Genomic DNA, 14722 nt, shown 5'->3' with positions numbered 1-14722 from the left:
GCACCAAGACCCGGCACATAGGCGTGTCTTCCGCACAGCAACTCTTCCTTTATAGTCACAGAGGGTCCGCACGGCCAATAGGCCTGGAGGACAATTCCTCCCAGTGACACCAACAACAATCAAGACTTAACTATACAAACAAGGACCAAGATGGAGGCATAGGGCAGAAGCCTGATTGCTGCCTACCACAACGGTTTTGAGACTACAACGGGAGAGCAGAGCAGACACCATCCAGAACCACCGGAGGGCTAACTGAGCGGAAGCTATACAACTAGAATAAAAGAGAGGGGTACGCGGGATGAAGCTGATGCCGGTGACCCAAAGACCACACTTTAAAAACTACGGCTCAGGCGACACAATGGTGGCCTGGAACGTGCTCGGTGCAGTTCCCCCAGCGGTCTCCGGCTGAGGGGAAGGCTTCACTCGCTGCCGAGCACGGACAGACGAGCCCCTGGGAGACATGGGGCGGGAGACTACGCGCTTGCTGACCTCCGAGTCCTTCAAGAATCTCAACACCCCGGAAGTGGCCAGGTGCGCACGCTCGGCGACCGGCCACCGCTGCAGACCCAAGGGCCGACGCAGCCACCCCGGACCAGCCCGCCGCCGCGCACCGGGCACACCGGAGCTTCGCCGAGCCCGCCGCCCAACGAGTTCTGCGGTGGCTGCCCTGGAACTCTGAGAAAATGGCCGAAGGAATTGCTGAGAGGGAATTGACCAACAGGAATTGGGATCAAGAAGACGAAACCCCGCTGGGTCCCGGATCCGGGTGAAGCCACGTGCCCCTGGGTATGGGTGAGGCTGGGAACTGGGTCAGGGTGAGGCTGGGCCCCGGGTCCGGGTGAGGCCACGTGCCCCTGGGTCCGGGCGAGGCCATGCGCCCCTGGGTCCGGGTGAAGCTGAATCCTGGGTCCGGGCGAGGCCGTGCGCCCCTGGGTCCGGGTGAGGCTGAATCCTGGGTCCGGGCGAGGCCGCGGGCCCCTGGAGCCGGGTGAGCCCTGGGCCCCGGGTCGGGGCGAGGCCGCGGGCCCCTGGAGCAGGGTGAGCCCTGGGCCCCGGGTCGGGGCGAGGCCGCGGGCCCCTGGAGCCGGGTGAGCCCTGGGCCCCGGGTCGGGGCGAGGCCGCGGGCCCCTGGAGCCGGGTGAGCCCTGGGCCCCGGGTCCGGGCGAGGCCGCGGGCCCCTGGAGCCGGGTGAGCCCTGGGCCCCGGGTCCGGGCGAGGCCGCGGGCCCCTGGAGCCGGGTGAGCCCTGGGCCCCGGGTCGGGGCGAGGCCGCGGGCCCCTGGAGCCGGGTGAGCCCTGGGCCCCGGGTCGGGGCGAGGCCGCGGGCCCCTGGAGCCGGGTGAGCCCTGGGCCCCGGGTCGGGGCGAGGCCGCGGGCCCCTGGAGCCGGGTGAGCCCTGGGCCCCGGGTCCGGGCGAGGCCGCGGGCCCCTGGAGCCGGGTGAGCCCTGGGCCCCGGGTCCGGGCGAGGCCGCGGGCCCCTGGAGCCGGGTGAGCCCTGGGCCCCGGGTCCGGGCGAGGCCGCGGGCCCCTGGAGCCGGGTGAGCCCTGGGCCCCGGGTCGGGGCGAGGCCGCGGGCCCCTGGAGCCGGGTGAGCCCTGGGCCCCGGGTCGGGGCGAGGCCGCGGGCCCCTGGAGCCGGGTGAGCCCTGGGCCCCGGGTCGGGGCGAGGCCGCGGGCCCCTGGAGCCGGGTGAGCCCTGGGCCCCGGGTCGGGGCGAGGCCGCGGGCCCCTGGAGCCGGGTGAGCCCTGGGCCCCGGGTCCGGGCGAGGCCGCGGGCCCCTGGAGCCGGGTGAGCCCTGGGCCCCGGGTCGGGGCGAGGCCGCGGGCCCCTGGAGCCGGGTGAGCCCTGGGCCCCGGGTCCGGGCGAGGCCGCGGGCCCCTGGAGCCGGGTGAGCCCTGGGCCCCGGGTCCGGGCGAGGCCGCGGGCCCCTGGAGCCGGGTGAGCCCTGGGCCCCGGGTCCGGGCGAGGCCGCGGGCCCCTGGATCCGGGTGAGCCTGGCCCCGGGTCCGGGCGAGGCCGTGGGCCCCTGGATCCGGGTGAAGCAGTGCCCCTGGGTCCAGCCGAGACCAAACCAGAGGGAGGCGGACCTGCATTACCACCATTTGTCCACCATCCAGAGCTGAGGGGTCAGTGCCGACATGTACTCATAGGGAACCGGTGGACATTGATATTGGGTCTCAAAAGAACTGTTGGTCCAGAAAGAAACTCACTACAGACTGATTCATTTGCCTGTCAGCATAACTATTATTGCTCGTCGCACATTCAATTCTTATAAGTATATCTATAGTGACACATGATTTCGCTCATCTAGGGGAAATGATGAACAACATAGACTGATGAACAAGAACAGAACCAGAAACAAGGAGGCATCGATCGGACTATCGGGCCTCAGAGGGAGGATAGGGGAGGGTGGGGGGAGGGGGGAGAGATCAACCAAAGGTCTTGTGTGCATGCATATGAGCCTAACCAATGCTTAAGTTCAACAGAGGGTTGGGGCATCCAAGGGGAGGGGTGTGGGATGGGAATGGGGGGATGAGGACAAATATGTGACACCTTAATCAATAAAGAAATTTAAAAAAAAAAATTAAAAAAAAATAACTTTTGGTTTACTTTGCAAATAGTAGTGGAAGAGATTTTAAAATTTCTCCTTTTTAAATTTACTTTTAAACAATATTCTTTTTGCAAATTATATGGTGGACTTTGTTAGAACCAATTGCTTATATGTATTTAAACAGAACACAATTATTAATTTTTATTTGATAAACTTCCCACGTGATTTTGAGTATATTAGATCGGCCTAATTTAGTTTAAAAATATTTCTTTTAAGAGAAGATAATAAATCCTTGAATCATTCCAGGGCCCTTGAAATGTCCCAAAGCTATCTCTCAGTTAAAGTCTTGAAATTTAACTTGGAAAGACTATCAAATATACATAACCCAAAGATTATATTATACACTTTTAAAAATTATTTTTAAAAGACACCAATTAAATTCAAACTGGTCTTAGCATTAAAAATTTGGTTCAGACCACAGAATTAATCCTTATCCTCTAATTAGGCCAACAAAATACTATTTCCTAGGTTGAAATTCCACCACACGCAATACACATAAGGACCACAATACACTCCGAACCAGCAATCTCTCCAGAGAAAACACAAGAACCATTCCCCTCAAAGATGAACCTCCACACTCCATGCACTGTGCCATCACAACCATACAATTCCTCCCAACCTAACCTGAACTCCAAACTCCCAGAAGCCTCAAACTCTAGTCGGCAAGCCACACACCTAGCATTTCTCAGACTATCAACATATCCACATCTCTAGGATATATTTCAAACAAAACACAAGGCACATTCAATTAATAGCTTCAATTCTATCCTCTAGATTCTTCACATGAGGCGAACTCAGACTGACATTTCAGTACCTTGTCATTTTAAAATACCTAGAGATTTAACAAATTTTTTAATTTAGCAATGTTCCAAAGTCCTTAAGTTACCAAGGACTTCAGAAAATTATGTTTACTCATACATAATTACCACTGAAAAAGATTTACCATATATCTTTCATTCTAGTTATGTATATTTTGCCTTAACAACTTTTATTTTAAAGTCAATTATTATTACCCAAGGCATTTTCTTTGGCAAATTCTATAGCAGAGATAACTTACTGACTTTCAGTGGCTTTAATGTTAAAGTATTATTTTATTTTAGTTTCCTTCATAAAAACAGGAGTGCCCGGGACCTGTGAGGCAACCTTAGAATGCGGTCCATTATTATTCAAGAACTACCCATTTTATGGAAACACTAATCTTGTTGCCCAAATACAGCCTTGTGTCATTTTTGCCATCTTTTAAAGAAAAACAGTCTTGGGGTTTATTCTATAGCATCCATGAAGCGACATGGGGCTCAGTTCAAAAGCCACCCAAAATTGGGTGGTGTGCGCCTTTTCTCTTAATCTAGCCTTTATCTCTTCATGAGTACAGAAATCCCAGACGTATCCCTAAATTGTGAGAAATGTCTCATCTATCCAAATTTCAAATGACAGACTGGGGAATAAAAACATGGCAAAAATGAGACTTTTAATAACACTCTTGGGAGTGGGCATCCATTTTACAGGATCACCAAAAGACTAGTCAATGGGCTGGGGCCTTTTTTAGTTACTTCCTTCTGTCTAGGGAATTTTCTTAGAACCTGTGTTATCAGCCACGTGTACCACTCATATTCTTTCTCTCCCCATTCCCACATTCTGTTATCTCTGGGGAAATTTAGTAATGGTCTGGCCATCTACTGTTTCTTTAAAATTAAATTAAAGGCATACTTGGAATTAGCTGGCCTTTGTTTAAACTTTCCTGGGTTGCAATTTTTACAGATTTTACACTTTTCAAATTAATCTTAGAATCTTAAAATTTTAACACAGCACAATAAAATCATAAATCAGAGAAAAGCAAATTAAAGTTACAATACAGACACACAGAAAGAAATTTAACTAGCTAAGCATTTCTGGTGGCCTGGGAGGGAAAGAAAAAGACTTTTTAAGATAAAGAATTATTGGCAGTTTCTGAGAAATTCCTTTCATCCTTTCTCCTTGGTTCAGCCCACTACAAGTAGTTTGAGCTTCCAACAAAATGAAATATGAAGTCGCTTTCACTTTCAGCCGAGCGCCTGCATTCAGCCGTAAAGGCTGGGCAGTTTCGAGCAAAACCTTTCTTATCATCTGAGTCATCCAGCTCACAGTGACACTTGTCCCACTCTGCCTCAAACTCTAGCTCCTGCTCATAATTACGAGGTAAATCTTTATCAGGTGGGCTCTTGTCTGCGGTCCCAGGAGCAACAGGCAAGGGCAGAGGTGGCACAGAGGGGGAAAGTGGTATTTTTAGAGATTCACACCCCTCCACTGTAGGCTGTAAAGCTGTGGCCACACCCTGCTTAGACATTTTTAAACTCTCCTGTGCTGGATCAAGGCAATCAGGAATTAAAGACCATAGTGTGAATGTGGGAATAGGAATCTTCTCTGGACCTTCTGCTGTGTATCGGTCATGCAACTGCTTTCCGACCTTTTCCCATGTTTGAAAGTTGACGGTTCCCTCTTCAGGAAACCAAGGGCATGTTTCATGAGCAAAACTTAAGAAATCAAGAGTCTGACTATGCTTAACAGAGCATCCTCTACCTTTGAGCATAGTTTTAAGCATTTGAGAGTAGAGACCTCTTTCCTGAGATCCTGAGTTACCCATGTTTTACACCCAGCTAATATAACAATCTGCTCCTTACCTTACTTCTTTGATTTGTTGCGCAGCGCACTTCTCGGAGCAACCCCCTCGCCTGACTTTTGAGAGTTCCCCTGTACTCAGGTCCCTGTTCGGGCGCCATGTATAAGTATTCCTCTCTTTTCCGTGTCCAGCACGGCTAGAGAGCAGTCCGGTTCCTGCGTAGGGGTGGCTGGGGGGTGAGAAAATGAAAGAAAGAGACAGACACAGAGATAGAAGGAAGAAGCTGGGGCCGGGTGGGACAGCTGCCCTCTGATGGAGAGACAGTGACCCAGAGCCGACACAGTGTGTTTATTTTATACAGTCTGATTAAAACAAGGGTGGATTAACATGTATACAAAGGTTCTTGTTTTGGCAGCACTTGCTGGACCTCCCACAGCCCATTAGCTACTTAGGAAGGAGTTAGGGAGGGCTACCAGGTCAGGCTTAATTGCGCTAGGAGAGCTCTGCCCTCCAGGCTGGGACTTGTTTGTGGCCCTGCCACAGGTCAGCCCGAGGCTTAATCCTAGAGCCGCTCCCTACAGGGGGCCTCTCCCCAGGCTGGGATGGCTCAGAGCCACCAGCCCAGGCACCTGTGGGTCTGCTGAGGTGAGGTCAGCACAGGGGCCACCAGAAGGAACCTGAACCCACCAGCAACCCTGATGTGCTGGCCCCTCGGGAAGGGCTCACGCGGGGCGAGTGTATGTCACACGAGGGCTGCACTGAGCTCAGCATGAGCGCCTCTGTTCGAAGACCGTCCCCACCCAGCACCGCCCCTGACCTTGAGCCATGTGCTCCCGGAGGACGTCTTCCCGCTGAAATGGAGGAAAGCATACCAGCGCCCACAGGTCCGATGGCAGGTGAAGCATTACACAGGCCCATGCAAAGGGTTGCTCAACACACACTTCCTGAAATTTGAGGATAAAAGAGAAAAAATACCAGATAAGATGGTAGAATCAGCTCTCCTGGTTTGCCTTAAGAACCCTGCCTTTTGAACACTTAGCTTAAGTCGGAGAGTATTTATTGAATATGTAAATGAACATGTGGCATATTTAATCTTGTTTCAACAAGATTGCAAGAGCTTTAAAGAGCACCATGTCTTAATGCCCTAATTTCACTTTGAGCGAATAATCAGAGAGGCACCGAAGGGCGCGTGAGCAGGCTAATCAGTGCGACGCCCACGAGCGGCCGTGAAGTGTCCAGCAGCGGCTCCCTTACAAAGACTACAGTCCATCCCTGAGACAAAATGACATCTGTCCATCTAAACGCAAAGCAGGTGAGGTGGGGAGATGCCCCAGGACATTAACAAGTGAATAACATATTGTACAATTGCTGTTATTTTGTGTGTCAAAGAGAAAGAATGAGAGGCAGAGAAAAGTCTAGAAAAATATGCCACAGAATCGAGAGAGCTACATTGAGGGTCCTTTTTATTTTCCTGCTAATGCTGGTCTCTATTTCTCACATTTCCTGTTAGGAATAGAGGAAAACTCATAACTACGATGAACATGTAACAAGAAAACATGGAACATGAGTCCACACTGTATTGTGCTGTTGGGTCCAAAAACCTAAGTCAGTAAAAGAAAAAAGAAAAAGGAAAAATTAGCTAAAAATGGATTTTGCCAGAGATTTTTATGTCCTCAGTCTGTGACCTCAACACAAGTTACCGATGGAACTTAATACTCCAAATGGTTCAAAGCCTGTTTTCTAGGATCTGTTTTGGAAGGCCGTTCAGAACCTCAGCATGGTGTTGGTTCTGGTGGCCAACCCTTCGGTGCGCGTTGATGAGCGACTCTGTGACTAGATGGGGCCCAGGACGGTGGAGCGTCTGGGGACCGGGTGGAACGGAGGAAAGCCGTGCAGGGAAGGTTCGCAGAGGGTCTGAACAGGCCTGCAGGGACGGAGGGCAGGCACTGACGGAGGGCCTGGCCTCGAGGTCCACTCAGAGGGGGCCCTGAGCAAGGATGGTGAGGGAGGTGAGGTCACAGTGTTCTCAGGGGACCGGTGGGGACAGGTGGGGTGTGGGCAGCTGGGTGCCTGTCCTTCGTGGAGAAGGGGCTTGGGTGCCTAGCCGAGGAATGTGTGTGGTTCCTTTAAGGGCAGGTGTGTGTGGTTCCTTTCCGGGCAGGTGTGTGTGGTTCCTTTCCGGGCAGGTGTGTGTGGTTCCTTTCCGGGCAGGTGTGTGTGGTTCCTTTAAGGGCAGGTGTGTGTGGTTCCATTAAGGGCAGGTGTGTGTGGTTCCTTTAAGGGCAGGTGTGTGTGGTTCCTTTAAGGGCAGGTGTGTGTGGTTCCTTTCCGGGCAGGTGTGTGTGGTTCCTTTAAGGGCAGGTGTGTGTGGTTCCTTTCCCGGCAGGTGTGTGTGGTTCCTTTCCGGGCAGGTGTGTGTGGTTCCTTTCCGGGCAGGTGTGTGTGGTTCCTTTCCGGGCAGGTGTGTGTGGTTCCTTTAAAGGCAGGTGTGTGTGGTTCCTTTCCGGGCAGGTGTGTGTGGTTCCTTTAAGGGCAGGTGTGTGTGGTTCCTTTAAGGGCAGGTGTGTGTGGTTCCTTTCCGGGCAGGTGTGTGTGGTTCCTTTAAGGGCAGGTGTGTGTGGTTCCTTTAAGGGCAGGTGTGTGTGGTTCCTTTAAGGGCAGGTGTGTGTGGTTCCTTTAAAGGCAGGTGTGTGTGGTTCCTTTAAGGGCAGGTGTGTGTAGTTCCTTTAAGGGCAGGTGTGTGTGGTTCCTTTAAAGGCAGGTGTGTGTGGTTCCTTTCCGGGCAGGTGTGTGTGGTTCCTTTAAGGGCAGGTGTGTGTGGTTCCTTTAAGGGCAGGTGTGTGTGGTTCCTTTAAGGGCAGGTGTGTGTGGTTCCTTTCTGGGCAGGTGTGTGTGGTTCCTTTCCCGGCAGGTGTGTGTGGTTCCATTAAGGGCAGATGTGTATGGTTCCTTTAAGGGCAGGTGTGTGTAGTTCCTTTAAGGGCAGGTGTGTGTGGTTCCTTTAAGGGCAGGTGTGTGTGGTTCCTTTCCGGGCAGGTGTGTGTGGTTCCTTTAAGGGCAGGTGTGTGTGGTTCCTTTAAGGGCAGGTGTGTGTGGTTCCTTTAAGGGCAGGTGTGTGTGGTTCCTTTAAAGGCAGGTGTGTGTGGTTCCTTTCCGGGCAGGTGTGTGTGGTTCCTTTAAGGGCAGGTGTGTGTGGTTCCTTTAAGGGCAGGTGTGTGTGGTTCCTTTAAGGGCAGGTGTGTGTAGTTCCTTTCCCGGCAGGTGTGTATGGTTTGCCATGCCCTTCAGGTGTGTGTGGTTCCTTTAAGGGCAGGTGTGTGTGGTTCCTTTAAAGGCAGGTGTGTGTGGTTCCTTTCCGGGCAGGTGTGTGTGGTTCCTTTAAGGGCAGGTGTGTGTGGTTCCTTTAAGGGCAGGTGTGTGTGGTTCCTTTCCGGGCAGGTGTGTGTGGTTCCTTTCCGGGCAGGTGTGTGTGGTTCCTTTAAGGGCAGGTGTGTGTGGTTCCTTTCTGGGCAGGTGTGTGTGGTTCCTTTAAGGGCAGGTGTGTGTGGTTCCTTTAAGGGCAGGTGTGTGTGGTTCCTTTAAAGGCAGGTGTGTGTGGTTCCTTTCCGGGCCGGTGTGTGTGGTTCCTTTAAGGGCAGGTGTGTGTGGTTCCTTTAAAGGCAGGTGTGTGTGGTTCCTTTCCGGGCAGGTGTGTGTGGTTCCTTTAAGGGCAGGTGTGTGTGGTTCCTTTCCGGGCCGGTGTGTGTGGTTCCTTTAAGGGCAGGTGTGTGTGGTTCCTTTAAGGGCAGGTGTGTGTGGTTCCTTTCCCGGCAGGTGTGTGTGGTTCCTTTCCGGGCAGGTGTGTGTGGTTCCTTTAAGGGCAGGTGTGTGTGGTTCCTTTAAGGGCAGGTGTGTGTGGTTCCTTTCCGGGCAGGTGTGTGTGGTTCCTTTCCGGGCAGGTGTGTGTGGTTCCTTTAAGGGCAGGTGTGTGTGGTTCCTTTAAGGGCAGGTGTGTGTGGTTCCTTTCCCGGCAGGTGTGTGTGGTTCCTTTAAGGGCAGGTGTGTGTGGTTCCTTTCCGGGCAGGTGTGTGTGGTTCCTTTAAGGGCAGGTGTGTGTGGTTCCTTTAAGGGCAGGTGTGTGTGGTTCCTTTCCGGGCAGGTGTGTGTGGTTCCTTTCCGGGCAGGTGTGTGTGGTTCCTTTAAGGGCAGGTGTGTGTGGTTCCTTTCCGGGCAGGTGTGTGTGGTTCCTTTAAGGGCAGGTGTGTGTGGTTCCTTTAAGGGCAGGTGTGTGTGGTTCCTTTAAAGGCAGGTGTGTGTGGTTCCTTTCCGGGCAGGTGTGTGTGGTTCCTTTAAGGGCAGGTGTGTGTGGTTCCTTTCCCGGCAGGTGTGTGTGGTTCCTTTCCGGGCAGGTGTGTGTGGTTCCTTTAAGGGCAGGTGTGTGTGGTTCCTTTCCGGGCAGGTGTGTGTGGTTCCTTTAAGGGCAGGTGTGTGTGGTTCCTTTCCCGGCAGGTGTGTGTGGTTCCTTTAAGGGCAGGTGTGTGTGGTTCCTTTAAGGGCAGGTGTGTGTGGTTCCTTTAAGGGCAGGTGTGTGTGGTTCCTTTCCGGGCAGGTGTGTGTGGTTCCTTTCCGGGCAGGTGTGTGTGGTTCCTTTAAGGGCAGGTGTGTGTGGTTCCTTTAAGGGCAGGTGTGTGTGGTTCCTTTCCCGGCAGGTGTGTGTGGTTCCTTTAAGGGCAGGTGTGTGTGGTTCCTTTCCGGGCAGGTGTGTGTGGTTCCTTTAAGGGCAGGTGTGTGTGGTTCCTTTAAGGGCAGGTGTGTGTGGTTCCTTTCCGGGCCGGTGTGTGTGGTTCCTTTCCCGGCCGGTGTGTATGGTTTGCCATGCCCTGCAGGTGTGTGTGGTTCCGTTCCCAGTTAAGCTCTCCTTACTCCCCATGCCAATCAAGTATATCAAACTCACGGCCCACAGGCCGCATGCGGCCCACAATGAATATTTTTTGGGCCCAGCCAATATAACAGTATGTAAGAGACGTTTTAATAAAAATTTCATAACTTAATTTTTATAATATCCTGTTATACATAATTGTTAACAAAGAACTACAACGTTCGCTAATGACTGATTACTATAATCGTGTTGCATTCATTTCCCTTACACGCCCTACGCGCAGGCGCACCATTTCTCTCCACTAATACCAGCAGCGAATATTTCAGCAGCTGATCGATTGCCACGTCATTAGTCTTGGACTGACTCGTTTGGTGTGCGCAACAGGAAATATTTCACTTTCGGAGAACAATAAAAATAGGTTTATTTGCATTACACTTATTAATTTGTGCAGTTATTCAGTGTCTGATAAGTTAATGTTCAAGAAAAAATATTAATTTTTATTAAAATGTTCTGTTATTTTTTGTTAACGGTTACTCATTTATTTCAGCCCTTTGTATTCAGCATGTCTCTATCGAAATAAACCTACATTTCTATGAAAATTGAAGCTTTTGTTGTTTTTTGCGGCTCACATACACTTACACCTTGTTTATTTGACTGTGTTAGCCTTTGAGTTTGACATGCTTGATCTAGACATTTTTTTTATCATCTTCGCCTTAAAATGCCCGGCTGGGCTTTGCTAGCGCCCTTGTTTCCTGGGTTCTGGGCTCAGCGGACAGGGGCTGAGCCATTTAGCAACAGGCACCAAAGGAGAGAAATGTTGGAAAAGTCAGGCCTGAGCTAGCATCCAGACAGGCACTGTCCTTACTGTCCCCTCAGTCAGCCCTGGGGACCCCCGACTTAGAATGAGTTCAGTTAAGACAGAAAGCAAAGTTGCATGGTAAACAGAGAAAAAGAAAAAGCAGTTGGTAGTAATCTGTCTAGAGACCATATGAAACTCTTTTTTGTAATCCTCAGCTGAGGATATTTTTTATTGGCTTTTTACAGAGAGTGAGAGGGAGGGGGAAGGGATGGGGAGAGAGAAACATCGATTGATTGCCTCCCACACTCACCCGACCAGGGCCGGGAGTGAACCTGTGACCCGGGAATGTGACCTTGACTGGGATTGAACCCTTTACCCTTAGGTGCTGGGGCCAACATGCTAACCACTGAGACACACTGGCCAGGGGGAATCTATGAAACTCTTAATGTGAAAATACATAGTCTTCTTTTCTAGTTAGTAAAACATGATATTAGTATAGTGAACAAGAATTCCCTATTTTTAAGGCGTTTTAAACAAAGGGTTTGGGTCAGCCCCTGACGTTTGCCTCTCAGAAGGGCTTTCTTAGACTTCATACACCTAGGGGTCCTCAGGCATCTTTTCTGCTCTTAAAACCTCACTGTGGGGGCGGCCCTGGGCCTGGAAGGCGGGGGGACGGGGGGGGGGCGGCCCTGGGCTGGGAAGGGGGGGTGTGTGGCCCTGGGCCGGGAAGGCGGGGGGGGGGGGGGGTGGCCCTGGGCTGGGAAGGCGGGGGTGGGAAGGACTCCTATCTGTCTCTTTTTCCGAGGTCCATGGTGTAAGTAGCGGCGCCCCATGTGTACGAAGCTGCTGATGGCGCACAGCCTGCTTGCACATTCTGAATGTAGGACGCTCAGCTCTCCACGAGGCCCCGGAGAAAGTGAGTCTCAGGGGCGAGCAGCCCGCGGCCACCGGCTCCGGCTCCGAAGGTGCAGTCGCAGGCGCGCGCGGTCTCCAGGACCGTGCTGACCGCATCTGCTCTCACAGGAGCGAGCTGCTTGCTGGCCTGAGGCGGCCACTGAATCAATGCCTGTGAGGAAAGGAACACAAACACCAGCAGCGCCCAGCGCCCCGTCTTTAAGCCTAAAGCGCTTCCGTGGCTCCGGATCGCCGCGCCGCGCACCTGCCAGCTCCGGGAAACGGGTGCTCATGGCCGCCGGAAAGGAGCGGCAGAAGGAAGGATGCGGGGCTGCTGAGCGCAGGGAGCCCGCGATTCCCAGGTCCAGTGTGGGTTTCCGTCTTCTCGCTCCGGCCTGACCCTCCCTGCCCGTGGCCCAAGCCAGGCATTCTAAGTCTGCGTTTCACCTGAGTTTTAAGCAGAAAACACCTTTGACTTTCAGAGCAAATACTTTGCGATGTTCCAGAGCGTGACTCCCCGAACACGTGGTGGATCTCAGCTGCAGAACCCTCGTCGCATTTCCCAGACCCAACATTGGATCGCACGTGTCCCCACCCTCCCCGCCCTTCTCCTAGGCGGAAGGAGGACCCCATCAACAGCTTCCAGCTCCTCAGGAATAACCCCTGGCACCACTCACAGTCCCAGCCCCGCAGCAGGGAGAGGGGAGGGGCTCCCCAAACCTCAGCCCTGGGACCCCCCTCCCTGCCCACATAATCACTTTCAGGCCCGACAGCCACACTGGGCGTTCCTCAGACAGCCTTCCGGTCCGGGGCCCACACCGCAGCTCTGGCACTCGCTCGGAGCCCCGTTAGGGGGTGGGGCGCAGCTGGATTAGAAGCGGTTGTTTTCGGGGGGGGGGGGTATTGGGAGATACAATGACTGTTTGACTCCTAAAAACTCACCGCGGGGACCCGACGCCGAGCGCGGGCCGGTCTGAGGACTCAGCTGGGTCTCCGTGACGCTGCTTCTCAATCGGCAGGTGCCGCTCAGAGCTCCGTGAGGCGGCGACGGGGCGGGGGGAGGAGGGGGGCACGGAGGTCCCATCCCACCGAGTCCCCAGTCCGGAGGCGCGTCCCGTGGGAAAGGCTCCAGGAGGAAGGGGCAGCTGTCCAGCTAGTCTTTCCTGGGAGCCGTGAGTTCAGAAAAGGAAGTCAGTGGGACCCAGAAGCCTTGGGTGCCACCGTGGGCCAAGTGGCCTTCGGGGTGTGTGCCGGCGGTGGGGGGAGCGCTTGGCTCTGGGTTTGTCAACCTGGGTCCCCGGCCTGGATCTTGGTAGGCGGCCTGGGCAGAGGAGTCTAAAGCGCCTTTTCCTGTGGCGGTAGAACCAGCCCAGCGAGAGGGTGTGAGGTTCATGCAGGTTTTTTGCCTGTCCTGTTATTTCTCAAGGTCGAGCTTGATAGGAAAACAGCCATGGATGCAGTTACGAGCCGGAGTGTTCAGCAGGCAGACTTCCCCAAGCCCATGGAAGTAGGCGTGGAGGGCTGGGCGGGTTCCGGTCCTGGCTGCCTGGCTCAGGCTCTCCTCCTGAAGGGAGCAGACACCTGGGACCAGGTGCAAACCGGGCGTGAGCACCATGCACTGAGCAGGTTCCCACCGTCTAACCTCGTCACTGTGGGCTCTGCCTAAACACATAGGATCCGAGATGGTCATTACCATTTCTGATTAAAACTTGTAACTGCAGCCCGGCCAGCGTGGCTCAGTGGCTGAGCGTCGACCTATGAACCAGGAGGTCACGGTTTGATTCCCGGTCAGGGCACATGCTCGGGTTGTGGGCTCGATCCCCAATGTGGGGTGTGCAGGAGGCAGCCAATTAATGGTTCTTTCTCATCATTGATGTTTCTATCTCCCTCTCCCTTCCTCTCTTTATTAAATATGTTTAATAAAAATATATTAAAACAAACAGATTAAAGAAAAACATCTTGTAACTCCTTAGGTGTGTAGGCTCATTGTAACTCTCACCAGACGTTCTGTGCCTTTTTTTAATCCTTACCCAATCCATGTGTCTCTCTCGAATTGATGTTTCTCTTTCTCCCTCCCCCTCATCTCTTCCCCCCTTCCACTCGCTCTAAAAATCAATGGAGAAGCATCCTCAGGTGAGGTTTAACAAGTATTTTTTAGATGAGGATGGGGACCGATCCTCCCTTTGTGCAGTGACACAGGCAGGCCCAGAGCCTGCAGGCTCTGAAGCATCCTCGTGGCATCGGCACCGTGAGGAGGCGTGGCAGGTGGCTGGTTGCCCTTCGTGACGTGGCAGGAAAACAGGGACCATTCAGGTGTGACTGGGGCTAGATGGATCATTGTGGGCGGCTGACAAGCTACATCATGAAGGATTTGTCTTCATCATGTCAACGCCTTCAGGGCTGGTGGTAAATCAGAGGGACTTGGGCCAGGCCTGGCTGTGCCTTGGATCCCGGTGAGAGCCAGGCTCCGGCGGCGTCCAGGTCTTCCCCGCCTGTTCCCTCATTGCACTCCACGCCACTCATTGTGCTCAGCGCCGTGAAGAAAGGGTGCTGTGCTGTGGGGCTCAGAGTCATCGCCTCCACATGTGTCTGTGCGGAGGTCACTGTCAGCTGGGAAGGAGGACGGCGGCCTCTCACTTCTGAAGGCCTGACAGGGCCGTCCATGGGCAGGGCCACCGTTGTGCTGACCTGCACACCTGACGGCGAAGGCGACAGGTGCCCAGACCCGCACGCCGGCAGCTTTAGAGCCTGACCTGGAAGATAACGTGCCAACACCAACCCACGAGCCTGGAGCCTGGAGCCGTGGTCAGGGACCCTGTCCTGGGAGCCCGGGCGGGCAGGGGGCGCTCACCTTCACTCACCTGTAACCGTTTGGTTATTTACTTATTTGATGTGTTAGTGATTGGGTTTGACTATGTACAATGGCCAGAATCGTTAAGCAATAGCTTCTTGTCTTCTTTCTTT

The sequence above is a fragment of the Cnephaeus nilssonii genome (assembly GCF_951640355.1).
Source record: "Cnephaeus nilssonii genome assembly, chromosome: 12".
Classification (NCBI taxonomy): Eukaryota; Metazoa; Chordata; class Mammalia; order Chiroptera; family Vespertilionidae; genus Cnephaeus; species Cnephaeus nilssonii.
Note: the sequence above shows the minus strand (reverse complement) of the source record.